The sequence below is a fragment of the Equus asinus genome, chromosome 11 (genome assembly GCF_041296235.1).
Source record: "Equus asinus isolate D_3611 breed Donkey chromosome 11, EquAss-T2T_v2, whole genome shotgun sequence".
Lineage (NCBI taxonomy): Eukaryota > Metazoa > Chordata > Mammalia > Perissodactyla > Equidae > Equus > Equus asinus.
In genome coordinates this window covers 65,628,620-65,647,900 of record NC_091800.1, presented here as the reverse complement: position 1 = coordinate 65,647,900, position 19,281 = coordinate 65,628,620, and positions in this window count along the sequence as shown.

The window sequence follows — 19,281 nt, the reverse complement described above, 5'->3', positions numbered from 1 at the left end:
ACATTTGCTTTTTAATACTCACCGTATGTCTGGTTTTATTCAGGGACTAGAGGAGTGGGTTAGTGCTTATTTTCACAGATTTTATAAATAACAGCCTTGGTATTGCTTATTTCTCCTAGGTGATAACATTTTGGATTGTACTAAATAGAGTGCTAGGGAAAAACTTAAAACCATCCCTAATTATTAATAGAGACGATTAACTAACAGGTCTTTGTTTAGTGCCTGTAATCCTTGTGCTGTAAGCGTTGAGAACGTGGATTGTTTTGCAACCAGAGATAAAGGTTTTTGCTTTCTGGGGGTTCAATATTAATGTTTCCATTTCCTGTTGTCTGTTTCTCCCTTTGATTTTTTCAGGCTTTGCTTAATAATTTACAAATCTAAAACTGAGTTTTAAAATAAGGGTCCAGCAACGCCTTTTCATATTTTTCTTTTCTTCAGTACCTCTCTTCTTTAAGGACACCGAACACCAACTTTCCCATCTCCTTTCCCTCTGTTTCATGGCAGAAGTGCAAATAGCCCTCGCCTGGTGGAGTGCCCAGAGGGGAGGAAGGCACTCCCATTTGTGGAGTGCTCTCGTGTCCAGGCACTGTGCTAACCTGTTACATATGTGGTGGTATAATATTTCAAAGTGCTAATTGTCCGGTATAACTGCCAATTCTCCTCAGCTTGGCAGCTAAATGGAAAAGCAACATGACCGTGGGGACAATTTACAGTGGGGAACTAAGTTCTTTAGCTTTTAAGTTCAAAGGGCACCATCTGGGTTTGCGAAAGGAAAATTTTTGAAAAGGAATGCAGTCAGGGAGAACAGGTTTTTCTTCCTAATTTGAGACTAAAGAGATAAAGAAGCCTGGAGCTGGCAACAGTCATCTCCAGAATCGTCCAGCTCCCAAAACAGTGGACTTGATGTTACTTTTTACTTTCCTTCCTCCAAATGTGTTTGCTTCTGCTTTGTTATGGAGGCCACCCAGGATCAGCAGTTTCACAAAGGATAACAAATTGAGGTTACTTCTTTGGAATTTGTAACAAAAAGGGAATAATTGAGTACAACGGACATTGACTGAAGAATTGATTGAACATTTTAGTTGAAGTGTTTACAGATATGTTGTTTGATAGTAGATGTAAATCTTCCTATTCTTTCTCATTTGCGAGTTAGTAACAAACAGGTCTTGTCTCAGCCCTACCCTTCTTGATCCTTCTTGTCTTTTCTTTCAGAGGGCTTACAGGCTTCTGCGGTGAGGGCTTCATCTTTAAGGAGTATGTCTGTGAGGGCTTTCTAGCCTTCGTAGCAAATCTATGTCAGTTCCTCATTTTCTTTAAACTGGGCTCTTTTCTCATCCACCCCTGTGTCCTCATCGTCTGCCATCTGGCTCTGTCTCTCACTGCCCCTTCTCTTCTTTCTATCCCTTGCCCTAGCCTGTCCAGCATCTGCTGCACACTCCCCTGAGCTGCCGCTCTTTTCCCACGGAATTCTCTGGCAATCTGCAGGATGGGAGGGGCTGTTTATTTCCTTTAGAAAACTGTCATTTTGGAAGAAAAGTTTGACTTCCAGGAGGGAAAAGTTTAGCTTACTGTTAGGAGCAATCCTCCTACTTCCTCCTTCCCCAGAAAACAAGCTCAACCCTTTTCTAGTTACTTCCTGAGTTTCTAATTTTAAAGCCTGCCTGCGGCAGCCATCTTCAAAACAGCAGTGACCACCAGCTGCTGGGATTGCAGACGGAGGCAGGAGCTTTTAAGTCTCTATTGCTCACAATATGTGGGCTCCTTTAGTGGTGTGGCCACCGCCAGCGAGCAGCCACTAGATGTTAGGGTGACAGGTTCACGCATAGCCCGACCATCATGCAGATAGCACTTTGAACAACAAATCATTTGTCTCTGTCTCAATTCTTCATCTGCAAGATGGATTTCTAGGACTCCTGAATTAGAATAAAGTAGGCTGAAAACTACGCAAAGTTTTTCAAGATAAAGCTGCTTTTAAAATACAGAGTAGTGGTATTATTCTATGGAGATACTGTGATAAAAGTAGCCACAATCTTTTCTTAAAGACCAATAGACTCAAATGTACTATTTAGATTGAATTGCAAAGCAAATCTATTTTAGAAAAGTAAAATTTGAACTGTTTTTGACATCTTCATGTTGCGTAAATGATTCAAACCACACAATTTTTGTAAAACTGAGCAAATCATGTCGATTATAAGTTAAATTCTTCCTTTTACTTTAAAAGTAACAGATACATTAAAAGTCGTGCAAGGGAAGTGAGTACAAAGAACAATGACTGTCGGATTCTTGCTACTTAATAAGTTCTTGTTTAGTTCCAGCTTTTAGAAAAACTTATCACTTTTTATATTTGCTGGTGACAATCAACTACAAGAAAGCACAGTTTTAAGGAAAAAATCTAAATAAATATTTTAGAGGATATGCAGATCTATTTCATTTTTACAGATGGAAATACTGCAAAGTTGATTATACTATATTTATTTCATTCAGAACGATCCCAGTTGAATCTTTCTTTCTATACAAAAACTTGTAATTTAAATGAAAAATATGCTTTCGTGTCATATTGATGTCCTATGTGGCCTACATTTAAAAATTGATAGATGATGTACATAATCTTTTCTCTCGTTAAAAACAATATTCAAATTTTAAGTTTGTTTCTCTTTAAATGAGATATGGCAGGAAACTTGTAGAAGATTTGGTCAGAGATTAAGGCTGAAAGATTGATGTAAGTCCAGATAGTTGCCACATGAGAAGGGAAGAGAGAAAAGGCGACTACAGCAAAGCCATCTTGCATTTCCAGTGGAAAGTGATGGAAAGTGGAGTGACGGAAAACCTAATTTGCCTCAGAAATACAAAGCCACCTCAGGACTCCATTAACTACTTCCTGCTTGAGATTCAGAAGTATCACAGCTCTCATTTCAGCCCCCACCACAAACATTCGCACAACTCTGATGGAATTTTAAAACTATATGCAAATGACATCAATATTTCAATTTAGGTATTTATAACTGATTAATGACACCTTACTGCCCTTCAGTTTGTTCCATGTACTGGTGTTTTTTGGTAAATATTTCTGTCTTCTGCACAAGCTTATGCATAACTTTGAGGTCAGGGAACCCCCTCCCCCACATCACTAATTGTATCTCTGAAAAGACTTGCCAGAGTACCCTGTTTATTGTGAGGGCTTAATAAATACTTTGAATTAAAATTTAAAGAATGAAAAGTATCCAGTTTACATGGTGTTTGTTTAGAACTATAAACTATAAACACATGTTCACAACAAATAGAATAATACTGATCATAGAACCAGCCAGGCAGAAGCAGCCAAAGACAACAGAAAAAAAATGTAGTGAAACTTTCAGGAAAATACCTTTGAAAGAAAACTCTTGCTCCGGGAAATCCTAGAGGAAAGTATCTGCATATGGCAGAGATGCGCAGGTTTCTCCCTTTGCCCCTCCATGATCCTTCTTCTCCAGGTCAACTCTCTGCCTTTCCCTGCCTTGCTCTGTGCTCTGGGAATACAGCTTCCCTGGACAAGCACAGGTTCTGTGTGACCATAAGTTTTTATTTCTCTGGGCTGCATGCTCAAGAGGACAATCGCTAGGTTGTGTGGTAAGTGCATGTTTCCTTTTGTATGGCGGTTCCGTTTTAACCTTGCCCATATGCCTGTAAATATTCTCTTCACAATCCTTCAAGTTAGCCATTTCTTTCCTGTTGGTGCTGATACACTGAAGTTGGAGAAAAACAAAAAGCTATAAATATAACTTTAAATTCTGTAAAAATTGTTTAGCCATGCGCTCTTTGCATATAAATTTATAGGCCACTCTTTTTTTAAACTCACAACTGTAAACATAGAAGACGAAAGATAGATAAAGAAAAATAATTTGCTTTCCACACCTATCCTAAGATATCTAAGATAATATTGTTTTCTGAAATATATCATAAAAAGCTTAATTGGGCTCTGGTTATGTCTACTAGCAATTGTCTTCCGTAGGTCATGTGGCTTCTACACAATGAAAAATGAAATAAGAACATCAAAAGGCTACAAAACTCAAATTAATAGTGAAAATGAGAATCACCCACACATATCTGAAAGTGTGGCAGCAGGAGCACGTCTGATATTGCCTAGCACAGTCACATAAGTTGTTGGAAAGTGCAGAGAACATACCTCATGCCCAAGGTACGATCCTGAAGTAGAAGGATGCTCTGAGCTTCTCTTCTCATCAAAGTGCCATGTGTCGTTAATCATTCATTCATTAACGTATCTTGCAAATATCTTTTGGTCATCTACTATGTAAAGTGCATTGTACAGGAAAGCCAGTTATATTTCTACACTCCGATGTAATTCTCAGAGGATGGAGTAATTTATCCGAAGTAGCTTGGGATATCATCCAAACACTAGTAAATGTGTTAACAAACTTTAAAAGAGGAACTTTGTACTTGAATTTAAATAGCTGCACAATTCTACATGACAAAATAATGGAATGTGATAAATTCAACCAAAAATAAAAGCGTGATTTTTTTCTTTTTTTTTTTTTTGCAGGGAAAGATTCGTCCTGAGCTAACATCTGTTGCCAATCTTCCTCTTTTTTTTTCTCTCCCCAAAGCCCCAGTGCACGGTTGTATATCCTAGTTGTAAGTCCTTCTAGTTCTGCTATGTGAGCTGCTGCCACAGCATGGCAACTGACAGACAGGTGGTATGGTTCTGTGATGGGGAAAAGAACCCAGGCCACTGAAGTGGTGAGAGCACTGGAAATTCAACCAGTAGACCAGCAGGGCTGGCTCTAAGAGTTGGATTTTGTAAGGTGTTGGAGGCAATGGTACAAGAAAAATATCGATTTTAAAAATTTCTTTTTGATTTTATTGTGCATGGATGACATAAACCTAGATACAAAATTGCTTGATCTAATAACACTAAAATTGCAGCCCTACAAATACTAAAAATCATATATTAGTGTAATATAGGATCAGAAGCTTGACATGCTATTTTGCACAAAAGAGTAGATAAGGAAACAGCTCAAAGATAAAAAGAGATACAGATACCATTATTACTCTTCAGAATACGCAGGACTAGAAAGTGGGCAGGAATTAGAAGACCCCATACGCATTCAGCCTCTAGCACTTTCCTACTATATGAAACCTTGAGTAATTCACTGCCTGAGTATCCTACCTACCTCCATCTCTCTCTCTCTCTCTTTTTTTAAATTATAATACATTTTTCCAGTTTTACTGAGAAATAATTGACATACATAACAGTATGAGTTTGAGGTGTACAGCATCATGGTTTGATTTACAAATATTGTGAAATGATTACCACGATAGGTTTAGTTAACATTTGTCATCTCATATAGATGCAATAAAAAGAAAAGAAAGTCAAAATTTCTCCTCAGGATCTGCTTTCTTAACCGCCTGCCTGTATATCATACAGCCGTGTTAACTGTAGTCTTTATGTTGTGCATTACATCCCTAATACTTATTTATCTTATAACTGGAAGTTTACCTTTTGACCACCTTCTTGCAATTCCCCCTCATCTCTCTCTTCAGGAAAAAAATTTAAAAATAATGAGATAATAACACCCGCCTCCACAAAGTAATTATAAGCCTTACTTCACGAGATTTTTGGAATGGTCAAAATGAGAAGCTATATATGAGAACATGGTTAAATTACACATATACATACATATTTGAACAAATATCATGGTTTTACACAAACGGTCCCACTTATTCCTACCAGTTTTCCATTCACAAAAATTTTTGGAAATGCTCCTTTGAAATGATATTATTATGACCGCTTTACGTGCCTCATAAAAGAATCAGTCTCATTATGTTACAGCTGCATCTCCTTTTTGGTCAGACCACTTTTCCTTGGTTTAATCACCCACTTTATTCATCAGATGACTTCAAAATTACCTTTGATTTTTTTGAAAAAGTTCAGTCAAATCCTCAAAGAAGAGAACATTTGCCATTACTGAAGATATTTAAAAGAATTTGCTTCATGCTTTTAAGCCAACTTTTTAGTTTAAATAGTATATATATACAGAAAACTGTATAAATCCTAAGTGTAAAGCGTGAGGAAGTTTCACAAAATGAACACATTGATTAGTCACAACCCAGGCCAGGAAATAGAACATTGCTGGCACCCCAAGGCCCCCTTTTTGCCCTCTCCCAGTGATTAACAATTCCATTTTCCCCCAAAGGTTACCATCCTGATATCCATCAACATAATTTATGGAGAGGAACTTTACATAGACACGATCACAAGGAATGTATACTTTTCTGCTATTTATTCAAAATTGATAACTGTCCAAGTTGTTGCATATATCGGTAGTGCGTTCATTTTCAAATGACAATATATTGCATGAATATTATGAATATGCCACCATTATCCATTGTAATGGTTTGTTGATCATTTAAGGGGAACGTTAACTGGTTTGAGACGATGTCAGGTAGTGTTGTCACAAACATTTATGTGCATGTGTATCTTAAGTGTATAATATGATGAATGTTTACAAGTGTAAACACCCGTATAAATAACACATCAGTCAAAATATAGAACACATCCATCATCCCAGAAAGTTCCGTGGGCCACGTTACAGGCAATCTCCTCTCCCATAGACACCGTTGTTCTGAGCACCACAGATTAGATTAGATATGGCCTTCCTATAAATGAATGATACAGCATGTACCTTTGTGTATAGTTTCCTTTGCACATGATATATATGATATATGCTTCGCATGGATCAGTAGCATATTCTTCTTTTATTGCTGAGTAGAATTACATTGTATGACTATTTTCCTGTTGACATACAATTCAGCTGTTTGCAGAATAAAGCTGTTATAAGCATTTGTATGTACCTACATTCCTATCTCTTTTGAGAGAAGTAGAATGAAGTAAAAGTTCTGGGTCATAAGATAGATATACTTTTAACTTTATAAGAAATTGTCAAAAAGTTCTCCAGTGCCACTGACCTGCTCTACACTTGTGCCAGGTCACTTATACAGGATGGAAGTACAGACAGATCTGACAGTAGAGCCGTCATCTTACTCTTTGTTTTCTACTCGCTCTGCCTGTTCCATGTCTCTTTTTCTTGTGGGTTTTTAATTTTTTTTGCATAATTTGGATTTCATAAAATATTTGTATGATTCCATTTTTCTTCCTTGAACTTTTTTAGTCACATATTCATTAATTAATTATATTAAAAACCATAATATGAATCCTTGACCTATGAGTCTAATAGAAATCAAATCTTTATGACTTTTTAGACTATATAAGAATCTTAAAACATTTTAATGCCATTTATTGTCACCTCTGGCCTTTCGAGTTATTGTTGTCATGCATTTTAATTCTGGAAGTACTTTTTAACCACAAAAGGTGAAATTATTATAATTATTTTCAGTCAATATTTGTTTGGATTTACCCACATATTTAAGATTTTATTAGTTTTTATTCTTTCCTGCATTTCTGTGCTTCCATCAGTCATAACTTTCATTTTGCATGAAAAAATTATTTTTAGTATTTATTTTATGTAGATCTGTGGGCAACAACTTGTTATAGTTTTAGTTTGAAGAGAAATGTCTTTATGTGTTTTAATTTTGGAAGAATATTTTCACCAGTTATAGATTTCTAAATTGGCAGGGTTTTTTTTTTTAACTTAAATGACATAATTTTATTGTTTTCTGACTTCATTTACTTCTATTGAGAAATTTGTTATAAGGATTATTTTGCTCCTTAAAAGTAAAAACTTGTAACTTTTCTCAAGCTACATTGAAGGTTATCACTTTTCCTTCTCTTTTTTTCTTTTCCAGCAAATTTTAGTGATTTGCCTAGGTGTGTTTTGCTTTGTAGTTGTCATACTTGGGGTTCATATTGGTTTTTGAATCTGTGCCTTGATATTTTTTATTAGTTTTGAAGACCTCTTGGCCATTATGTCTTCAAATATTGGTTCTTTCTGTTTTCCTCTTGGTTTCCCTTTTGGGGCTCTAGTCACATATTTTGACATCTTATATTCTCTTAGTCTCTTTTCTAGCTTTATTCTCTCTAAACTTTAGTCTGGATATTTTTTCCTTGGACCTTTTTTCCAGGTCATTTTCCTTTCTTAGGTTGTACCTAACCTACTATTATACCTATCTACTGCATTCTTAATTTAAGCTTATCATAATATTTAGTCCTAGAGACCTCATTTGATTGCTTCTTTGAGTAGCTTTCAATTTTCTTCTCGTTTTAGTCTGTTCAGGCTGCTATAAAAAATTATCATAGACAGGGTGGCTTAAAAACAACAGTGATTTATTTCTATTTATTTGGAGGCTGGGAAGTCCAAGATCAAGGTGCTGGCAGATTTAGTGCCTGGTGAGAGATTCTTCCTAGTTCCTAGATGGCTGTCTTCTCACTGTGTCCTCACATGGTGGAAGGGGTAATGTTGCTTTCTGGGTCTCTTTCAAAATGGCACTAATCCCACTCACGAGAGAGCTTCACCCTCATGACCTAGTCACTTCCCAAAGGCCTCATCTCCAAACACCATGACACTGGGGGTTGGGTTTCAACCTGTGGATTTTGGGAGGACACAAATATTCAGTGTATAGTATTAATACAATTCTTCATTTTGTCAAATATTTTCTTGTTATTGTAAAGTATGTGCCTCATAACTCTATTATCTGTATTATAGCTGCATCTATCATCTATTTTCTCTCTGTCTGATCTCAGATCATTGGGTTCACCTGTCTGTGCTTACCTTCTTTCCAGAATCTTGGCCTCCCAGATCCTGGACTGCAGTTTTTGGATCACAGTCCTATGAGACTGTAGATAACTCTGCTCAGCTTCTCTGCCTCTTCATAGCCACATTATCCTGAACTTCTCAGCATTTATGTATATGCTGCTTAGAGAGGCACATAGCTCAGGGGGAAAGTGGCATAAAATTTGAAGATCATCTCAATGAATTCCTTTTCCCTTTGGGCTCTTGGCCCTTTAAGCCTGGTTGCCCTGAGAGCTCTCCAAAACCTTCAAGCAGATTCTTAAAAAGTATTTTATCAAGCTTGTCAAGTTGTTCTTGGTGGGAAGACCAATCTACACTAGTCTGTCATAGCCAGAGGTATTTACCTCGGGTTTTTATGGCAAAGACCAGTAATAGCCACAGAACTGTTGGCAACAGTCCAAATGCCCATGTGACTTCTAGCTTCTAGACAGAGGCAACCTGCCATCAAAAAAACCAGGTCGGCTGTTCTTCCAATTCAGCCATAAGTGAAGCTCAGAGCAAATCAAAGAAGCATGTCCTTGGCCATTCCACCTCCCTCGAAAGAGCAGATGCTTGATAAAGTCTACCAAGGAGGGGCTCTGATCTATGCATGGAAATTTCAAAAGCTCTGAATTTTCACATGTGTTTTCATCTGACTGTTATACTACACATGTTATAAAACATGCGGCAACCCCCTCACACCTACAGAGAGAAGTGGAGATTGACGTAATTATCCCATCAACTTGAGCAATGTGTGTGCTGTTAGTTGAAATATCTTAATCATCAAATCCCCCACCAGTCCCCAGAATGCACACACACATCCAAAACCCTCCAAAATTTGTATGTGCAAATTTAAATTTAGAGTACATCAAAAGAAATACCATAAACTACTGTTTCAACTTTAATTGGACTAAAATACTGCAAGAATCACTTTTTATTTCTGAGTTTTCAGAGTTTTTTTTTTTTAAAAGTAAAAATGGAATTAGAATGACTAAAGCACTAAATATACAATTAACAAAATAGTTGATTATTTGCATACTAAATCAGAGTAACAGTTAGAAAATAAGTTTATAAAGACAAATATGATTCACTTGTTTCCTTTCAGTTATAATGAATTCCATCTTAAATTAATATCCTCCAACTTCTGAATTTTTCATTTTGCTGGATTCTTAAGCTTAACCTCAAAATCCTTAGAAAAAGAAAACAAAATTTAAAATGCTGTTAACTATTTAAACATTGAATATACCTTTGAAACAAGCATTTACCAACATTTCAATGTCCACTGTTAACATAGCAACTGTACTATGATGCATTTCTGCCCAAGTGATTTGATTCTTTCCTTCTTTTTTAAAAATAGGGTCCTATTTTAATTGTGGTAGGGTTTTCACTATTTAAACAATCTTGTAATAAACGCTTACAGAAAAAGAATTCCTTTGGTAAGGTCAGCCCTTCCTTTTCATTTATATTTTCCAAATTTGAAATATCCGTTATTAATTTTTTAAAAAATGAAACAGCTATTTTAGAGAAAGCATAAATTATAAGTAATTCTAACACTCTGTTCAAGAAAATTCAATTATATTTGAGGTCATATCACAGATTTTGAAAACATCATTAGGGTCTTTGATTTTAATAATTACATGTTTACCTAAAATAACGTTTGGTACCTGTAATCCTTTACGGGTTGGTTGTCAAGAGAGCTACTGCACAGGAGAGACACCTGTCACCCTCGGTTCTGAGAGGCAGTCCTCCAGACTACACGTGCCCTCAGATGCTGCAACAATATGAACACATGTTTTAATCAGAAGGTTAAATACAGTCTTAGGGGTTCTCTGTGTTCTCAGTTTCTTTATTTGCTTCCTTTTGGTAGTTGTCTAAAGCCAGAACCCTGCAGGTTATTTTGCTTAGAAATATTTAAGCCAGACTGCCAAAAACCTTTTCCTACAGCTTTTTACAAACCATTTCTCAGATGTGTAGGAATTCTTATTTGTCAAAAAATCTGCACGAATCTAAAATTAAACACAACAACAGCAATTCACGTTGAAAAGAGTTTATAAAGAAGGAAACCATGGCAACAGAATCATTTATTTTTAACTGAACCAAGCCTTATCTCTACCTTCACCCCAAAACTAAGCACACTTAAGCCATTGCTTTTTCCATGCTGCCTTACTCCCACTGTAATTTTGGAAGAGTCAAAATAGCAACAGGAATTGTCATATGTATATTACTAGGTAGTGTGTAAGCCATGCTCTCTTCGTATTGACTTGCTCATGTAAATCTGCAAATGGCCTCTGAGGAACTTCTGTAGTTGTCAAGGGGAAGCTCAGGTAATTCTTCCTACAGGGTCAATGCCACTGCTAATGCCAACAAGAAGCTCTCTAGTGGGAAGATTAGGGTCCTGATTTAATTACTCAAGGATGACACATTTTATAGAAGTGAGCCGACTACACACTGCAAGAGCAGATGTAACTGCAGCATATTCCAACATAGCTTCCATTGGCTCCCAAGGACACTGTCTGTGCACAGTCAGGGTTTAAAAAGCTCTGTTTTTGCTATACCACTGCCATTTATATCACTGCCTGATCTTATATCACTGTGCCAGAAGAACTTACACTTACAATGTACATGCTTTCCTTAAGCAAAGGTTTACAAACTTCAGGCAAAGACTTTTATTAAAATATCTTAAAAGTGCTAGTCAGAAATTTTCACATAATTGATGACATTGAAAAACGTAAGAGTATTTTCCTATAATAATTTCAAAAACAACTCACTTTTAAGACTGGTATATACTTGAATATTTAGTAACTTCTTTTAATAAATATCAATTGGTAAGATAATGGTATTTGAAATATGTCTTTCCTAATTCCTTTATCTGATTTCTGCTAGCTCAGTTGCATGAAGAATTGAGGGTGTCCAAAGATAAGGGGTCATTCCTCATTGATTCAGTGGAGCTATTCGTCCCAGAAGAGCACTAAGAGAAACACAGACTTGAGATTTGAAGATCTAAGACTTGGGTAGTAGAGATAGGTACAAGAATATATTTGAAGGCATGAAGGGCATTAACCCAATAAGCCAATTGAATCAAATGGAAAAGTGATCTTATATTTTCTGAAATAAATGGAAAATCTGATGGTTTAAAGGACTGGCTTGCTTTTCTGTGAACCACGTTTAGTTAAATAGGAGACCACAGGAAGGCTCCATCTTAGAATATGCTGGATACGCAAGAGGAAGGCAGAACCATTGGCTCCTTAATACTTCATTCTACTTCTTCCATTTGTTTCTGTGGCCAGTTTCCCAGAATTTCCCCCCATTAGGTTGGTTTTTAGGTCAATTTGCCTGACTTTGTTTCACTGAAGGCTTTCTGGGCTATGAGCCAAAGGTTGTGAGGTATATTTGCATAAAAGTTTCGGCAAATTCTCACATAGGTTCTTAAAGAAAAGAATGAATATACACCAATGGCATTAAGTGCCTGAGTTTCTCTGAAGTAAAGGAAAACAAGAAAAACATAGCTTAGAATTATTTCTTTGAAATCAGACAAAGCCAAAAGTATGTAGTTTTTCAGCTTCAGTACAGAGAAACAAAATCTTTCCCTCTTCGGAGGAATTATGAGGAGAAGAGCAGGAATATTGTGCAGTTTCTCTATTTCCACAGCTGCAGTTACTTTATGTTCTGTGATTGCTTCTTTGTTTCCAACACTTCCCATTTTTGGTAGCAGCTCTGAGGATTTATTCAGCAAATATTTATTTTGCCCCTACAAAGTCTGAGTGACTGCCCGTGATAAATTATAAGTGTATAAGTCGGGCTGCAGAAGCACAGAAACATGAGGGGAACCAGGTGTAAATAACGTTTTGAAAAGCCATCTCTCACCATCCTTGGGAGACACACAAAAAGAAAGGTGCTTATTCAGCAAGAAAAAAAACAATAACAGCACAAAAGTAAAGAAAAAGGACAGAGATTTTTTCCCTACATTTTGTGAAATATTGCAAAATGACCATCTTTGAAAAAAGCCAATTTTGATGCTATAATTCGATGAACAGATAAGAAAAAAATAAAAGATGATCTTTTCTGAGCCCGTGCTCAGCTTTGTTATAGTCAAGCTTTATTACTTTGGATGCCTTTGCATTGAAAGAATTGCTGTGAAGTTGATAAGTCTAACAATTTTTATTATTTGGATAAGACATTTGCAATGTATTAAACGTATTAATTAGATAAGCAAGTGGCAAGGGAAATTTTGAAATATTTGAACAAATTGTCTATAGGCACCTGAGGTGTGCCCACTCTTGGGAGGAGGCAAGTATTGGAACTCGTTTCCCTTGCCAGGAACACTGTAATGAAAAGAATGCCTACTTTAGCGTAGGGGAAATCAAAGACTTGCATTTCAATATTTTATTTAGAGCCAATCTGTTCTTCGATGGATGTTTTAAAGTGTCTGATGTATAATAAATATGTGCGGCAGTCAAAGCAAAGGAAAAAGCAAGGTAGACAACAGCTGAGATTAAGCTAGAAGAGGGCAGGAATGCAAAAGGTGTGAGGTCATGAGATGCTGCCCCTTTGCCAAGAGACAGCCACTGCTTTGCCCCTTAGCTCTCTGGCCACCATCCTAAAAGCGAACCAAGCATTTACATGATTCACATGGTCTATTAGCTCAATCTGGAGCAGTCATTCAGAAGAAGCATAATTATGCCTGGTACTTAAGCTTGAGAGAAATTTCTCCCTCCCTTGGGTCCTCATAAAAAAGCCAATGAGTCATCTGGTGAAGCTCCTGGAGAGCATCCTCACAGGGGGCTGGGCATTTCAAGGAGGAGCTGCCTCCTGTCAGGCCCCTGGGGTCTTGCATCCACTCTGTCACTCTGTAAATGTAGTCACTTAACCGCTCAGTGACCGAGATGCTTCAACTGGAAAACAAGGGCCTGGGTGAACTCTTGGGCTTTATCCAGAAGTTAAATTCTGTTTCTTGGATTCTGATCATTACAGTAGGTCCTTAAAAAGCTCTCCTTGCTAACATTTTTCATCTTATAAAGGCAGAATATTCTTGAAATAAGACCGGGCATATGTGGGTTTATACATACATATTCAGATTTTTCAACCATTGATCTCCTGTACCAGACAGAATCCAGGAAGGAAACAGAATCCACACTAGTAATTTGGAAAAGGGAAAATTTAATATAAAGAATTATTAACTGATAACCACTAAGAGAGGATAAAAGAGAACTCAAAGAGTAGCCTAGGGCTCAGAGACAGTGCCCAATAAAGGAACGCATTTGGAGGGTGGCATCTTCTCCAATGCTGAGATTTAGACTTCACTGAAGAGGATGTGGCTAGACCCACTGGATGGCAGAGAAGTGTACTGGATTGCCTCAGGCCAAATTTGGTCACAGTGAGCTGGCAGAGGCTGGTGAGTAGGAGAACCTGTGCAGGGACTGGCATTCAGAAAGCCTTCCAGTGGGATCCCAGCAAAACTTGCTGGAGGGTGTGTGTCGCTGGACCTCCCTCACACGCACCTTTAGCAGCTACGCTCTATCCTAGAGGTGCAAGAAGAGAAGAAGCAACCCAATCAAGAGAAGTCTCTCACTGGCACTGTCCCTCCTCCGACACCTTCTATTGGCAATATTTAACATGGTGCCAGGTGGCAAAGGAGATATCCTCAAGGGTTCCAATTTAGTATCACAAAGCAGGGCAATGAAGGGTAAATTTGGAGCTCAGAGGCAATACATTGATAATTGGCATGTCAACTTTTCCTTATATCATTAAATTCCAAAATGTGTAGTGTGTATTTACAAACATTTATTACACACTTTATGTTACAATATATACAGTGATGTATTTGACAGTGCTCAAAGGGTTGGGATAAGGAACAATGGCAGTGAGGTCTAGGGCATTAGCAATTTCTCCAACAGTCCCGTAGGCAGTTGATAATGAAAGTTTGTTAAATAAGCAAACTGTATTGCTATACTGACTTTCTAACATTCGTGGCATACAAGCTTGTGATTTAGACCATTGCAACATCACTCAGTAAGCCAATAGTCATCTGAGGAAGGAGATTACTTTGGGGGTAAATGTTAATTCATTTATTGAGTCAGCCAACAAATATTTGATGAGTAACTACTATACGCTAGATGCTGGGGATACAGAGCAAGATAAAAATTTAAAATCCCCAAAGACTTTACAGTGGTAACTGCTTTGAAGAAGACGCGTTGATGCTATGAAAGCAAATTATAGGGAGAATACCTACTCAGGAAGTGCAAGTGAAGGTGAGCTGAGAGGAGGAATTAGTGGCCTAAAGGCAGAGTGTGGTGGGAGAAAGCATTCCAGGACGAGGCACATCATGTGCAAAGACCCAAGATAGGAAAAAAAATACCTTTAAGGAACTGAAAGAAGGTCTGTGTGCCTGAAGGCTGGGGATCTTGGGAAGGGATCACCCGCAGAGGGAGGTGAATTCTCCAGCATTGCCTTTGACTTCATCTGCACCATCAGCTCTCCGGGGTCTCCAGCCTGCTGACTCACATTGCAGATTTGGACTTCCCAACCTCCATAATCTTGTGAGCCATTTCCTTATGATGAATCTACGTATATTACATATCCTGTTGTTTCTATTTCTCTGGAGAACCCTGACTAATACAGATTTTGGTAGGTGGGAAAACACTATGAGGGTACCTATTAAAGATTTAATCTGTATCTCAGTGGTTCTCAATTTTGCCCCCTTGGGGACATTTGGCAACGTCTGGAAACATTTTTGGTTGTCACCACTTGGAGAGGGTGATGTTGGCATCTAGAAGGTAGAGAGCAGGGTAAATCTTCTAAAATGAAAAAGGACACTACTCCACAACAAAGAGTTATCCGATCCATATTGCAAATAATAGTAAGGTTGAGAAGCCCTGTTTTATCCGAATGGATAGCCACTGAAATATTTTTAGCAGGACTGGGAGCAGGGGTTAAGATGGAGTGGTGGGAGAGGAGAGCAGCAAGGATGATCTTTTGCATTTCAAAACTATCCTGCTCTGGAGGAAGTCCATAGTAGATACACACTGAGATCAAAGGGGTCTTAAGAAATACTGCTGTCAATATTAGCCTTGTAAAAGTTTAAGTACAATTTGTTTATTTATTATCTTTTATATTATTATTATTATTTTTAAATCATAGCTCTAAAAATTCTGGACTCCATCCCTCAGTAAGAAGGAGAAAGTGAGTGACAATATTATTCAAATGGCTTAACACAGGGGAAAAAATTAAATCATGAATAATGTTCATGATTTAGGTATCTTATTCAAATGACATGTGTTACACATTTCTATGAAGTTAAGGAATCAATTTATTTTCTATTGGCTCAACTTTTAGACTTAAAGACGTTTTCAGGTAAGAAAGCAACAAATTCTCAAAATTTCTATATGGTTAAGTGCTATTGAAGCCTAGCTCTATAGGATGTCATAAATATTCCATTGGAAAGGTAACGAAGACTAAATTCCCAGAGTTCTAATTTGAAGCTATAGGACCTTTAGCTGAGATCTGAGGGGAAAGGACCCCACCTGCTGTAGGAAGTCTTTGGCATTTGAGTGATAGGTGTGAAAATTAGAAAAGAGTACATTCAGATAGCATAGTATGTCACAGGACATTCAGATAGCATAGCATATCACTCTACAGTTTGCAGTCCATTCAATTTACCCTACCTCCAACTCAGAAAGGTGATATTTAACAGTTGGACACCTTTTTATTGAGTCCTTTCTGTCTAGAAATCATGAAAACAAAAGCTTGCAAATATACTTCTATTAACAGATTTGTGTTAAGATTTTTAAGAGATTTTGTTTTCAATTCTCCTTAAGATGAAGTACAAATATTGAAAAACCTTTGTTGCAAAAGTTTTAACTAGACTTATTTGAATATTTGGCAAACTCAGTTTTTCCTTTAAATTCCGATTGAACCAGGTAGATTGGCCCACCTAGAACTAACTTCATCAACGTGCCAGTTTTCACCGTATTTTCAAAGTAGCAAGCATGTCTTTTGATCGTTAGAGAAAGAGAAACTGTCAGGAAAAAGAAAAAACTGTCAAATGCTAAAAAGCCAGAAAACAGCTAAAAATAAAACTGTCCCCAAAATAAAAATGAAAATATTTCTATCTTACTGCACAAAGAAAAAATAAGAATCTCCTTGCTGGCTGGGAAATAAATAAGAAAAATATATTCCTTAAGTAGACAAATCCTAACACATTATAATTCAAGAGATTCCATTTATTCTCATCTTGGTGAAAACGTATGCATCACTCTGCTCTGCTGAGCCCTCCAGACACTTTTACTAATCTATATCTTCAAGCTTTTTTCCCCCTATTATTTGCTTAAAACAAACAAGCAAAGAAAGAAACTAGAGTATCAGAAAACTTGTGAAAACTCAAATCATTGGATAGTTACCAATCAGGAGTATGTATTAGATCCTTAGCAGTAGATATCATGAAGCCTAATTGATGTGGGATTTAGAATTGCCTATATTAAGTAACTGAATAGCCAACCCACAGGGCTCCTATAGACATTTTTCGAACTATGAACTGCCTAGGGTCCTCATCTGTACTTGAGTTGGCAATACATTTCACTCCCAGCCATTTATACATACTCACCTTTCACTCTCAAACCTGATAAGAGGAGGTGCATTTCTCTGGAGATGGAAGCAATCTAGATAGTGGTTAAAAGGAAGTGTTGATGAACACACAGCTGCAGGAGGGATGTCTGCAATTCTTAATGACCGGCCTGCAAAGAATCAGAAGCGCAATTTATAAAAGCAGTGGCCTTCCTACCTCTTGCTACATCACATTTAAAATCAAAGAAGACAAAGATTTTCAAAGAGGCAACATGTCCCTGAAATCAATCTACTCCGCTGAATTCTTATAAAGAAATAAGTAAATTAATTTCTCAATTTCACTATGTTTTAAATGTTAGAGCATTTTTCTTCATGTTTTGTGTTTTTTAACACTTCTCTCTTGCCAGCTTGCCAGCTTGTTGGCTGACAAACTGTTTTCAAGCATTTATGACTTCTGCTTATGTATTCCAGAGAGGGAAAGACCTTTTGTTATAGGTAGTAAAAATCAAGCAAAACAGATAGTCAGGGTCCTGATTTACCAAAGGTCAGAGGTCATGACAAGTGAATGACTCCAGAGGCCTCGAGGTCAAAGGTGCAGCTGGAATCCCATAACCTCCACTGGGCTTTTTACATCACAAAGGAGAGCAATGCTTTTCTAACTTCTGTGAAGGAATCTATTCGCACGTTCACATTTTTCCTTGAAAAATTATTTCAAAATGATTCTGCCCATGATTACTTTCCCCCTTGAAACCAAGTGGCGTGAAATAGGCTTTTATATAAATTGAATGTCTCCTTAGCCTTTTATCTGTATTCTGTATTGGCAACCCAGAGGAGGAGGAAGTAACAGAGATTAATATGTGTTTTTTAAGTAGAAAATAAGCACATTTTTTAGAAGATCAAAACCAAGACGAAAGAAGTGCATTTATTCTCTGTGTTTTTCTTTTCCAATCCCATGTGTATTTATTGAAGGTGCCTAAAAATTTGTTTTTCTTGAAAAAATAGCTAAGAAGAATAGTGATCTCTGTGCTTTCTATTTGGGATATATTTTTATGCTGAATTCTTAATACAGGTCCAAAAAAAAGATTTTGTAACAGGAACCATTCTGGCATTATTTATATATATATATATATATATATATATATATATATATATTTTTTTTTTTTTTTTTTGCTAATTTAAAACAAGTAAAACTTTAGTGGTGCCAGGGCCGCTGTTTCGGTCAGAATGTCTGTGGCAGATCTCACAATATATTAGTAGCTGCAGGTATATCTATACCATGTGAACTGGAGAAAAAATACAGAACCTTACTTTTCAACTTCATTGATTTCTAACCTCTCATGAGCACTTAATTCCTCATAGAGAAGGAAATAGTCACACGGTGGAATCCTGTGCCCGTGAAGGGTAATTGGATAAAATCTTTTGAAAGATTTACAAGGCTGCCAAGGATTTTGCCAGCTTTAAACCTGATTGATTCAGTGTGAAAAGATCTGAACAATTCTGACCTAAAAGTTTAAAGACAGACCTTTCCTGTGAAAGCATAATTTAAAGCCTGTAATAAAATTGTATTGGAAAACACCACGTTGAAGAACACAGCCATAAACTGCAAACTTAGCATTATGTTAAAGGACATTTTTTTCCTTTAAGTCCTCTGAAAGAGCCCTAATTGTTCACTAGATACTTTAATAATGAGGTGGGTTATTTTTCCTTTCCTTTTTTTCCTGGAAAACTCCCTGAAGAAAGACAAAACTAGCCAACTACTTTGCCAACTAGTTTGACTTCTTGGTTATACATACAGATAGAATTTATACAATTATTTTCTTATTAGGTAAGATAAAGAAAAATGAAATTCCATTTATCTTTAACAAACAAAGCTTAGCCCAAACAGGCTTTTCATATTTTAATTTTTCAAAGTGTTGATTCTCATTATATATTATTTTCCATTTTTACAAAATATGTACATTCATAATTAGTGCAATAGTTTTCGGGTAGGATCAAATGC